The sequence below is a fragment of the Neltuma alba genome, unplaced genomic scaffold, assembly GCF_004799145.2.
Source record: "Neltuma alba isolate B1F8T4 unplaced genomic scaffold, ASM479914v2 tig00002980_pilon, whole genome shotgun sequence".
Lineage (NCBI taxonomy): Eukaryota > Viridiplantae > Streptophyta > Magnoliopsida > Fabales > Fabaceae > Neltuma > Neltuma alba.
In genome coordinates this window covers 23,600-37,515 of record NW_021633090.1, presented here as the reverse complement: position 1 = coordinate 37,515, position 13,916 = coordinate 23,600, and the positions used below count along the sequence as shown (strand labels likewise).

Genomic DNA, 13,916 nt, shown 5'->3' with positions numbered 1-13,916 from the left:
TATTTTTAAAAAAATGATAGTTAAATATTATCTTAGATTCTATATATATTAAAATAATTATTTTAAACAAATAAAAAAATCGAATCTGAACCACCTAAATGAGATATAGACAATCCAGATGTGATGAGTTTAGGGTGTTCAACAAAATGATTAACACTAAAACTGGTTCCGAAGACAACTAACCCTGTAAAAAGTCCAACCACAATATATTTATTTGGATTAATTAATGGACTTTGATGTTGTCTCTATTATTCCTTACTTTTCTTCATACGATTAATATCTCATGATGCTAATAATCACGCCGTAAGCATGGAATTCAATTTATTAAGATGAAGATTCAGAGTAAATTATATGATCCCTTTTTTAAAATGGAATATATGTGGGTGCGTTGGAGGGAATATGTAGAGTGATTATAGATATGGAAGAACAAAGAGAATATTACACCGATGGCAATGAAAGGAATCCCTGCCTCCATTGATCTGCCATCACAAAAAGAAAGGAACCCAAGAATCCGCCAGCCATATACGTATATATGTGTGTGTTTTTGCGCATGAATTGTGTGCAGTTTTCTATCCTCATTCCATTATTGTTTTAAATAGATATTGTTTTGATAATATCAGATTCAACTTTTATGAGCCTCAAATGTCCTTCACTAAAAAAAAAAAAATTACGTACAAATGAGATTATTTATGAGAAAATTTTTATATTATTAAACTATAAGTTCTTGACCCAAAAAACTATAAAATCATTGACAATAAAAAATAATTATTTCACAAGTTTTTTTTTCATGTTCACACAAGTTTAAAAATAAAAAAACTTCGTGTTTCAATAATCATACTACCTTCCCTGTAAAAATCAACGCCTGATGATTGCATTAACTTTTGTTCTTTTTAAGAGGAGTATTATTAGGTCTTAAAAAAATAATTTAATTACTCAAGAGTTCATTAATATTTGAGGAGTATACAATAACAAATTTTAGTATAAGAAATAATAATAATAAGTTTATGCTGTTTATTTCTCATTAAATCTCTTCCTTAAAACTGATAATTCTTCTTCTTTTTTTTTGGTACCTGTCTTGAAGTAAACTCCTACTTTTACTTAGTTTGCTGAAAAAATATAACTTTTTTAAGCGGTTGCATTTTTCACTTTGCTAATTATTGGGAAAGCAAGCACCACAAATTCCCTATTCTACCGATCATTATAATAATTAGTACTCTATTATTATAATCAGTGTATAAAAATTTTTCCTGCATCAGTTAATTTTTAATCTGTCTAGAAAAATAGTACCCATACAGTTTATACCAATTTTTTAAAAATCCAAAATGAAAATTTTTCCCTTTTTTTTTTTGAATGTATCTGACCCTATCTGTTAATTCATTTTTAATAATCACTTAAGTTGTAAGTGAAATTAAAAGATAAGATCTGATATCACACTTAATCACGTGTTTTCACAGCCAAATGGCAAATACTAGACAGACCTACACAGCAGCCACGTGTGCTGTATTAAAAAATACGGCGAATATTGTTACTCCGAAATTTATTCCTTAAGAAATTAAATTAATTATCGATATACGATAGGTAATCAAAAATAAAATTTTTCTATGAAATGAAATATACATTCATGTTAAAGATATCACTCAAAATATATTTGTTTATATCTTATTGTTTTAATGCAAAACATATTGGAAAAATCTTTCTTCCTATATAATGCTACTACCTCCGGTCCTTAATATAAGACCTTGTTTGACTTTTATTTTGGTCCTAAATATAAAACCTAAATCTACTTTGTCTCTAATATTTATACATTTTTTTAAAATAGTCCTTCTAACAATGATAATTCTAGCCAATAAACTTGATTAACAAAGATATGTTAGGAAAAATAAAACTTATTTATTATAAATAACTAACTTAACTTCTTTTTTTAATTTTTCAAATTAGTCAACTAGCTCTTATAATTAGAATGGGAGGTAGTATATTGTTCTACGATTTGAGGGTATTAGATTTATAGCATCCGGGAAGAAAAACGTACGTGCTGTTTGAGAAAAATAAAGTAAAATAAAAATTTTATTAACCAATTAACTTCAAAGTAGGAAATTCGAGTTTAGAGGAAAGTTGCATAAATTCTTTTTGTTTCTTCCTAATATACTCCTCTGTTCCTATTTACATGATAGACAGAGAAAATATTTTTTGATTCCATTTATGACATATTGAAAGAAATTTTTGTATGGATGTACAATTTACCCTTCATTTTTATTGTATTAACTTTATTTATATGAGATATAATATATATTAAATAAGAATAAAGTTAAAAAATTATTAAATTTTAAATGAGAGTTAACAATGTTTAAAGTTTTTTTTGGTCTCTGTAAAACACGTTGGAAGTACTTATAAACAGAGAGTAAAATGTATAATGCTTGGCTAAGGTCAAGCTGTGCCAATTCAATTTGTTTCCAGCATGTTCTAAGGCTGTAGCTAAATATATTAATTAATTAGATAATTAATACTAGTGGGATCATGAAACTTACGTGTCAAACATGATCATGTTAATGATTAATTAGTTGGTAAATTCATAATATACGACCACGTTTCTAGGTATATGCTTTCAATGTCAATAATTGTTTGCGTGGATTTTCTAATCCAATAATATTAAGCATCTTTTTTAATTTTTTAAGTATAAAATCGCGAGTTCGATTCTTGTATAAGTACAAGGGTGTATAAATTTCTTGTGATGAAGAAGGGTAAGAAAAATGTCAATAATTATTTGTGCTCTTTCTATCAACTTACAAAGAAAAATTATAAAATCAAAAAGATATCATATACTCCTCCGGTCCTTAATATAGGACCCAATTCTTAAGTGGTTTTGGTCCTAAATATAAGACCCATTTATCAATTTATCAATTTTCTCTAAATTACCCTTATAGATACCCTCTCAATCATAATCAAGTAAAAGAGGGAGATGAGGTATTAAGAAAGATGATTGTGGTGTTTTAGGAAAAATGTGTCATATTTCTTATAATAACTAACTTACCTAACTTCCTTAATCTAATCAAATTAGTTAAATGAGTCTTATATTAAGGACGGAGGAGTAATAAAATGGAATATGTCATTAATATAGTAGAGTTTTTAGAATTTCTTATATAAAGAATGATCAGATATATGCCATGACATATACACAAATATATATTATATTATACAGACTTTGAGTTTTTATTTCCTAAAACATTCAGCATTTTAAATCCCAGGGTGTCCCTGATTATCTTAAAATATCTTTAGATAACAATTTTTAACATGATGAAATCATAAATAATGATTTTTCCATATATTTAAAATGCTCAATGACATTTTAAAAGTAATTTTAAGGTTTAAAATAATTCAATAATGGGGATGAAATTATAATATTCCCAATTATTAAAGCTCCCTTTGAAAAGTAAACTATCCTCTTCCATGAATCCATGGTCCTTGTCAATCCTTTGCGCTCGTTTAAAACGAGGCAAAATATTGTCCAATAATGTGTGGTGAGAGGATAAATTAAAAATAAATAATTAAGTATGAGAGTTGTTTTCCTTAATCAATATACCAAACTACCCTTGCTTCAATCAAGCAAAATTAATATATGGATAAATAAGTGAAAAAATAACCAATAAAAAGATAATCTTTCAACATCGAATTTATAATCTAGTAATATTAAATTCCGGATACTTGTGTCCAAATTATATAATTAAATAAATTTTGTTATATTAGACAGAGCTTGAGAAAGAAGCAGCAGAATATGATCCCTGACAAACTTATATACAAATAGTTGTGACATTGTAGGTTTCTATCATTGGGACATTGTAATCTTTTTTATCTTAATATCATTTTTGTTCTTTTCCCAAAAAGAAAAAAATAGTGTCAAGTGATACTAATACTCATAAGTAACGATATAATCTTCCCCTCAAACTCCATGAATACACACAGTAAAACAAGTATCTAATCATATAACTAGTGCCATGAATTTTGAGTTGAAATGATGTTAAAGTACAAATTTACTCTTAAAATATTTTAACATTGACATTTAATACTAAATATTTTGCGAAAAAAAAATAGACAAAAAAGTTTTAAAATGGTTCAAAAATGTTCTTACTGTTAAGTCAATTAACATTGACTATCTAGCAAGTATCAAGAAAATGATATAAAAATATACATAAAGTTTTCAAAATGATATAAAAAATATTACCTTTCAGTCCTTGATACAGGACCCAATTGTTGAGTTGGTTTTGGTCCTAAATACAAGACCCATTTTCATATTTATTAATTTTCTCTAAATTACCTTTATGGATACTCTTTCAACTATAATCAAGTAGAAGAGGAAGATGGGGTATTAAGAAAGATGATTATGGTATTTTAGGAAAAAACATGTCACATTTCTTATAATTAACTAATTATCCAACTTCCTTAATCTAATCAAATTAGTTAAATGAGTCTTATATTAAGGATCGAAGGAGTATAACTGTTTGGTATTTGCGTGCTATTTTTTTCGTTGGCATGTTTATTAAACTATCAATGTTACTTGATTAAACCACCATAACATCTTCGCACCACGTCAAAATTTTCATACATACTTTTGCTATAAAAAAAAAAAAAATTTACGGCGTTTAGTTCTCTAGAGAAACTTCACGATAGTTTTACGATTTGCCATGTAATAGGAGCAAGTTTTGTAGGATCCGGATTTGCATAATTGGAAGCCGACTCCGATTAGTGAAGCCAAAAAAAGTTGCTGAGATAGCGTTTTCAAACTGTGAAATCAATCTTAAATTCTTGATTAATGAGTTGCAAATCAGGCGGATGATATTTAATTTCCATAGCAGCCCAAGTTTGTTAGCTATATCAGTAACACTTGGTGATAGGTTTATTTTCTGGATTCCTATGAAGATCATTCACATGGAAATAGCGCTTATGATCTGCTCAAAGACTTTGACCTCTCGTAAACAGCTCTACTAACTACTCCAATTTTGTCCAAATCATAGATTTGCATACACACACATACATACTATTACTTCTAGTCCTCAATATGAGAGCTCGTTTCACATTCAATTTGGTTTAAATATAAGATTCTAAATATATTTTGCTTCTCATATTTATTTATTTTTTTCAAAATAATCCTGATAATAGTTACACGTATTAAAAGTTTCATTAAATAGTAGTTCTAACTAATAGATATGATTAGTAAGGATATTTTAGGATAGATAACACTTATTCATTATAAATAATTATTTTAGCTAATTTTTTTAATTTACTCAAATTAACTAACTAGTTCTTATATAGAAGTAGTAATATATAATATCTACTATGAGTGGATGATTATTCATAAAGACACATTGAACCTGTAAATAAAAGGTCAAATTAATTATTGTTGCCTTGTTGGTACCCACTTTCATTTGTCTGTATTTAATAAGTAGTTGGACATCCAAGACCCACATATGCTGTGCATGATGCAGTGTAGCTTTCAAACCAACATTATCATCCTTCCTCATTGATTCTACACTCTCCTGCGTGTTTTTTCAAAGAACCACAAAAAAAAAAAAAAAGGTTCGTTTTTCTTTTTATTTCCATGTTTTTGCAACACGTGACTGTATGAGTGTCTAGTAACTTATTCATGTTTCTTAGCACACATAAAAATATTAGATGAAGATGTAAATAGATATTTCTGAGACTTTCTTTTTAATGCTGGGCTTTGTTTTTCCATGCCTCCATGTACATTCTCGGCCTAGTAAGTCACTTGTGCCCTCTTTGGTTGGCACAAGAAAGTATCTTATACTCCTTTGCTCTTATATATAAGCTTCACTTTTAAAAATCAGTCGATTCTAAAATATAACTTTATTTTTGAATTTGTCTAAACATTTATTACTTTTTTTTCCTATTTTGCCCTTAGTTAATTATATTTAATATCTCTAATATTATTTTCATATATTTTTTCATCATTTGCTATTTATTGATTCTCATTTACTCTCTTACAGTGCGTTTGGTATGATTTGGAGGGGAGGGGGGGAAATTTTGATCTTTTTTTTTTGTTTGGCAAGATAAAAATTTAAGAGAGGAGGAAAACATAAGTCTTCCCTCCAAAATTAGAGGGATTTGGGAGGAAAAAAAAATATTTTTGCCTTATATTGACTAATATGCCCATATTATTTTTTATATTCCCATCTTACCCTTCTGCCCTTACCACAAAGAAAATCATAAACCCTGTTGTTTTTAGCTGCAGTCTCTATCTCTGCTCTCTGGAACTCAGCTCATCCGACAGCTTCTCCATCTTTTGGGTTCGGCTCTCTTAGTAATTTCGTTCGCCCAAAGCAGAGTGGGACGAGAGATTTTCCACCAGTCGTGTCTCTGCCGACTGAAACCATACCATTTCTAATACTCCTCCGTCCTTAATATAGGACCCAATTGTTGAATTGGTTTGGTCCTAAATATAAAACCCATTTCTCATATTTATCATTTTCTCTAAATTACCCCTATAGAGACTCCCTCAACCATAATCAAGTAGTAGAAGAAGAGAGATATTAAGAAAGATGATTTGGTATTTTAGGAAAAACTTGTGACATTTCTTATAATTAACTAACTTACCAACATCATTAATCTAATCAAATTAGAATGAATCTTATATTAAGGACCGGAGGAGTATATACATATTATAAAGTTGGGGACCAAGTTGCTCTAGATTTTGAAAGAACATGGATGCCGCTATTTAAGAATCTACCTCGAGATCAGGTTAAAAAATATTTATAATTACTCATAACTTTCAGTATAATTTTAGATATAAAAACAATTATAATTATTAATTATGTATTATGATTTTATTTATTTAATTTTACTAATTATAAAAATTTGATCTCATATATTAAATGTCATTTATAATTATATTTTATTAATTACTCTATGAAGTTTGTAAAAATCACTTTAAATAATATAAGGACAAAGTTATCTATACAAAAATATTTTACCTCCCCTCCCTTTCTAAACCAAATAAGGTAACATTAAAATTCCTCCCATCCCCTCCTCCCAAATTAATTCAAACAAAGTAATATTAAAATCCCCTCTCCCTTTCATCTCCTTTTTCTCCATTAAAATCCCTCCCATCCCATCCCATCCTTCTCTTCTATTGAGCCAAACACACCCTTAATAAATAAGAGAAATTTAAAAAAAAAGATACATTTTTAACCTATTTATTATTTTTAATTATTTTAATTACTAATTCGTTAATCGTCATTGGATATTTGAAAGCCTATATAATTCAACATACATAATTCTTTTTTAGTTAGATTATCTAGTGTTCAGGACTAGATCACACAATTAAATTCAAGCGTTGTCAATCAACTGCTGGTATTTTTTATCAACAGCATCGAGACGATTCACTTTATCTGAAGAAAATCAAATCCTTTCTAGTCTACTTAACCCAACTACTAATATTATTACTAGCAGGACCTCCAGTCCTTAATATAAAATACACTATGAAATATAAATTATATTATAAAATAAATTTTACATATAAAATCGTGGATAGTATACGAGTTATTGTTGACATTGGTCTAATAGACAGATTTAAAAAAGTTCTGAATCCCAGCTCAGAGAAGTATTAATCTTATAAAAAATAGAGTTATTGTATGTTTCTCTGGTCCTTAGTATCAGGACACAAAACAACTTTATAAGCACTCATACAACTTTATATAAATTATTATTGTGAAATGTTAATTTTTTTTTCCATTTTGCAGGAGTATCTCCGAATGAAGGATTAAACTGTCGTTGACTCATAATCAGACACACTATCCCCCTGAATTCCGTCATCCGCCAAGAAAATTTCAACTTTAGGATGTGGATGATCATTCGCTAGTAAACCAGAGCCACTATTATGGACTTTGATTAACTAGATGTTATATTTATCACAGAAGCTTACCACGCAAAAGATCAGTCAGTCTCCTTTCAAGGCAGCTGAACCTGAATATATAGTCTTAAAATGACATGCAAAAAGTAGGTGCCACCTTTTAGTTGTTCATAAGGATCTATCTTTGTTCTCTTGACATTAAAGCTCTGATCCTGTAAAAGAGGTAAAATTCACAACCCCATTCTCACTGCCTGCATGCACGAAGTAAATGCGAGCAAACAGATCAGTTTCATGCAAAAGAGACATTCATTCAGATTAGAATGAATCAATTTAACCTCTTCTCCGCTCAGTTTACTACGTTACCACTCACTATTTACAACTCGAGACTCGGAGAATCATTTACAATTACTCTTCCCCGATAGGCCTGACATCAGTTTCAAAAGCAGCCGGCGTCCAATTACTTAACCTCTCGACTGATCATTGATAATTTCAGAGGCTCTCATCATGGTGGTTCGAAACAGAACCAGCACACAAAACTGCTCTTCCTTAATCCGCTGTGGCAAGCAAAAACACACCCAATGCCATCCATACGAGGATGGAGCAAACAAACATGTCTAACCATGGTGTTCTTGCCTGTTAAACTAACTCTCGAGTAGTTTGATCCTCTTTATTAGATTCTTCCTCCTGAAGTTCTTCTATTAGCCTTTCAATCTGCCTTCTATAAACCGGCATGAAGTGATCACTAATCATGGTCTGTGAAAGTCTCAGTTTACTGTACAAAGATCTCGAAGTTAGGAAAATCCCAATCTTAGTCTCATCTGGCTGGCTATCATCTGAACTCATAGAGGATGAAGTTGAACTACCATCATTTTCCCTCCTTGCATCATCAGGGTGGAGAGTAACAATATGCATAATCTTTCCCGCAGGGAAGAACCTGTGAACTTCTTTCATTTCCAGAGCAGAGCTCTGGGTTTGGCCATCAGTTGTTTCTGCCATGGCTGCTTCTTCTTCCCTCATCTCCTTTATCACATCAGCCTCCTCACTTTCATTTCTGTCATACAGCTCATGCTCTAGGTGTTGCCACAGCTCCACTTCGGTCATTTTATCCTCATGTGTTTCCAGCTCCATAATGCCATCACTGTCATTCAGATCAACATTTCCCTCAGCATCTGGACTCATTCTATCAGCACAAGAGCATTCAATTTCAGATGACCACCCTCCTACACTTGAAGATACAGGAAGGTCCATGTTCTGAACAGCAATCACATTCATGCCTTTCTTGGGAGACAGAAGTGGATCAGAACCCTCCGCATTGCCAGATGATGGAGATCTAGGAGAGCTTCCTGATTCTTTGGAATTCAAATGGGCAACTGAGGATCTACGACGGGGTCCCATGCATGACCAAGAGGACAAGTCAATAGGCGGACGAGTCCAGGCCGCATGAGCCATGCTCCTCGCTCTCCTCATCACAACCTGAAATTGTTCAAAATTCAGATCAAACAGATTTTTTATTTGAAAAAAATGACACATTTCACAATTTTAGACCAGAAAATCAACCTCCAACGTTAGAACAGAATTAGAGGGATAAAAACTTAATTCTCGCAAGTTACGTTTACGACAAAGTGGATAGTGTAGGTAGGACTTCCCATTCGAGGAGTGATCTCAGAGACAAACGGGCAAAAAGATCTTAACTGTTTTAACAAAGGCAGTTTATGGTATCCAGTTTATGAGAACGTATAGTACAGTTGCATGATAATTGGTGGTATAAAGTGAAGAGGAACCAATTTGTGCATGAAGAGTACCTGGGTACCATTTGACACAGGCCTTAAAATGGCCCCAGCCCCAGCGACCTTTGCCTTAGCAGTAGCAATGGATGGGAGGCGAGAACCCAATGCTGAAGCAGAGCGATAGACAGTACTGAGTATTCTTGTTTGCTCAATTTGATTTCTCAAGTCATTTATCCATGCAGAAGCTGTTACCTGTCAATCAAGATAATAACTTCAATACACAATGAAGCAGACTAGCTAAAACCGTAAGATACAAAACACAAACATCATGATTCAGAAGCAACTTATTAGAATACTTTAAATGAAAAAGAAAGCCAAAAATATTAGTCCACACAACTGTAGAGTCCTGGTCACACGTCTCTAGTAAAAAGACCAAAAACCAAATTAAGGATAACATTCACCACCTCAGCCCGTAAGTCATCCACAGAAGCAGCTGAGAATGTTGGCACCAAATCAGCTCCATTTAACCGAAGTGATAAAACTATTCCCTGAGTCAGCCAACTCCCATGTCATACAAGCAGCTGCACAAGTAACAAGCAGCTGGTTTCAAGCTGTACCTTTTTATTACATCCCTGAAAGTTGGGATTTACGATCAACCTGAATCATGCTAAAGCTGACAAACCTGGAGCAAATGTAACACATGTAGTCTCAAAAAGTTCCTTTCGCTCTCTTAATATATATGTGAGAAGTGCAGCAGTGCCTCCACCCAATGAGTGCCCCACAATCTACACATAAAGAACATTGAAAAAGAAATCTTAAATTTAGACTGATAAAAGCCAGGTCAAGTGTAATTAAACTTTATACTCGGGATTTTGACGGGCCTAGTAGGCCTATCAAGTTTGTTTAAAGAAAAGGAAGGCCCAGAATTTTTCCCTCTATGAAGTTAAGCCAAGAGGAAGAGCATAATGGGAATACACGGGCCCAATGGCCAAGGACCCAAGTTCTGAGCAATTGGAAGGTGTGCGGGTCTTGTAAGTCATAAGTCGCAACAGCATTTTAGCATTGTGTGCTGTGGGAGGAAGTTAAAGAATTAGTATGGCTTTGGTGATAAAAGTCCCTGAGCCCCTGAAAGTCAGGAGTGTCGCGTGTATGAACTTTCGTTTCCATTTTTCAGTTCTGTAATAACTTCAGTGTATAGTCCAGGCATGGTGGTTGGTGATTTTGTCTCTATCTTACTCTTCTATCCTATAAAATGCCTGCACCGGCCATTTGCTGGCTGACTAAAATGTGAACATCAAGTTCTTATCAGATTTCAAATTGAAAAACAAGATTTAGCTGTCAAACTAAAATTCTATAATATTCTCATCAACATTGGCCATGCAAAACTAAGTGCACAACGCTGATCAATAGAAACCAATTTTTGAAAAAGGAATCGATGTAATATTCTATCAAATGTGTTCATGTCTGAAAGTTTGATCGGTCAAAAGAATCCTCAGTTTAATGGAATGATGTCAACACGTGACAAGGCAGAAAATACATCTGCAAAATCAGCAAATGCATTGAATTGTTAGAGGGAAAGCATAGTATTAAAGAAAAAAAATATTTACCTTTACTTTATAGCCAGGGTACCGGTCAAGTGCTTCAATAAGACAAGGAATTGCTAGCTTTGCAATCCAACGAGCAGCTGCAACCATCCCACAGTGGGCATAACCTAAAACCACATCACTAACACCCCCCTCATGCACTACCGTATGATGAAAGGGTACGACAGCTCCTGTAGCAGCAGTTAAAGTATCCTTGATACTGTGTGTCCCACGAATCAACAAAAGAAAACATCTTGTCTCATGATCAACTATTATCGTAAAAGCTGGCTTCAAAATCTGCATAACAAATTAACAGAAAAATTGTATACAAATCATATTGACTTTGAACACTACATAGCTAATCACGTGACAATAAGTACATTTTCATTCAACCATTGCCTAATTTTGGCCATTGGGCAACTAGCTTACTATGCAGTTATCCCCCGCCCTTTCTCCCCAAAACAAGATAAAAAAAGAAAACCCCTCATAAACCCAACTATCTCCCTTGGGATCCCATTTCCCCTCTCCCTCTATAAACAATAGCCCCAGTCAATTAAATTTTTCACCCTCCTGTAAAAGGAAGTATGAATAATAACTTTGATAATGCAATGAATATTTCGGTACATAGCAGCGGCATCAAGTTATTAGCAGTTTCCACCAAAAACTTGGACAAAACTTACTCCTGCTTTTGGTTCTTGAAGGAGAACATTCTCTTCACTGTAGCCAGTTTCTTCCAGAAACAAAGGAAATGGCTTCTTTGAAAAATGCCAACAGAGTGTCAGCAAGTTCAAGAGACATTTAAGTTCAGCAGTAACCTCAGGCCCTTTCAGCTGTAAACTATCCTTACCACCAAATACACTCTCTACATGAAAGTTTCCCTGCAATTATAACACAGAATTAAGCCATTCTGCAGATCAAAATAAACCTAACGTGCTATGAGTGAATTATGAATAGTATGGTACTAAGTATTCAAAACTAAAGTCTATAATGGAACAGAAACAAGAACACCACGTGAAACATATAAAACATAAACACAAAAGCAATATTACAGATTCCCCCCCCCCCCCAAAAAAAAAAAAGAAGCAATATTACAGATCAGCTTATTCATCTATACGTAAGTTGACACGAAGAACTTACAAATGGAAGAGTCAAAGCTGATATTTTCAGGACCATCATCCCAGAGGATGATATGGAATCAATCTTAACTTCAATGATCATTAAATCACTCAAATCAAGACGAATAATAACATGAAAAATACAAGCAATATGAAAGCGTTTGTATCTCAATAAGGGATTCTTTTTCTACAACAAAAAAAAAAAATACAATTTTAATCTAATTTGAATTTATTTGACCATGGGGGTGTTAGAATACAGGAAAGCAATAAAGCTGAAATCTCACAATTAAAAAAAAAAAAAAACTAAACCTGACTGATGCAGAAGGAAGAGAAAAAAAACAAGCCTTATTGAAATAGCAAGTCTTAGACTGGCCCGCCAAACGTTCAGTTATAGTTTTTCCTGAAGATATATGCACCCAGCCAATCTTTAGTATTTTCACATCCTAATAGAATGGCCCATCAGACATTCAGCTCTAGTTTTTCCGGGAGATATATACACCTACCCAGTCTTCAGTAGGGGGAAAACTCTTCACTAATTAGTAGATGGAAAACAAGGGGGGAAAAACATTCCTCATTTTTCTCATGAATTCAAGTTGATGACACGGGGACACCAACAAATAAGCATTATTCCTCACCTGCCTCTTCAGAAGAAAACTTATACCAAATGCCAAATCCCCAATTGGCCACTTGCCAAGAGTCTCGGAATAGGTAAATCTAAGAGTCTCTGACAATGTCGATATGGTCTCTAACCATGTAGCAGGGGCTTGTATTAATCTGTGTGAAACACGGTCTATTCCCACAGGTACCATAGTAGATGAATAACTAACATTTTCTTCTTCATCTCCGTTCTCTGTATTTGACTGTAATTTCCGGTTTAGCGTATAGTATAAAAGGGCAGCTGCACCGGCTGCAGTAGCCATGGTTGCAGTAGCCATGACTTTATGATTCCTGCAAGGAAGATGACAAATTAGTGAATTAATAACCAAGTGATTACAGAAAACACAAATGAGGGTGCCACTACATTCCAACTCCAACTCCACTTTTAACTTCCCTAAAGATTTAAGGAACTAGAATGGCTCATCATAAGCTGTTGCTTGAATCATGACAAAATAGAACACCCAAAAAAAAAGTAGAAACTTCGTATCTGACATTTGAATTTAACATTTTCAGTTATCAGCTGTGTTGAAAGCAGGGAAGAAAAAACTACGAAGGAAGTGATATGTAACGTACCGGTTAATCAACAAAGCTGAGATGAAAAAAATAAACATAATCAACAGAAAGACAAGAATAAAAGAGAATAATGAAATAAAAAGGCTAAAGATACAAACTTTTGAAAACTATCACCCACAAAATTTGCGTAAACCAGAAGAACGTGAAGCAATTCTGAAACCCAAAACCCTAAACATTCAAAATCACAAAACGGGGAGAAGAAAGACAGAGAGAATTGGGCAAACCTGAAGAAACTGATTTTGGCGGAAACAGGAATAGAGAGGCTGGTCACGAAGTCATCAGAGATTATAGTAAAGCACCTAATATGAATGAGACCTTCTCAAAGTTTCGTTCTGTACTTTTTTTATTTTTTTGGGTTTTTTCAGTTTTTGTGATGAGAAAAGGGGACCCTTTGCGCGGTTTC

At 32.9% G+C, this 13,916-nt stretch overlaps 1 pseudogene; it reads right to left on the bottom strand.

Moving 5' to 3' along the window:
• Nucleotides 1-8,494: 8,494 nt before the first annotated feature.
• On the bottom strand, nt 8,495-13,909 carry LOC114739918 (uncharacterized; annotated as a pseudogene).
• Nucleotides 13,910-13,916: the final 7 nt, after the last annotated feature.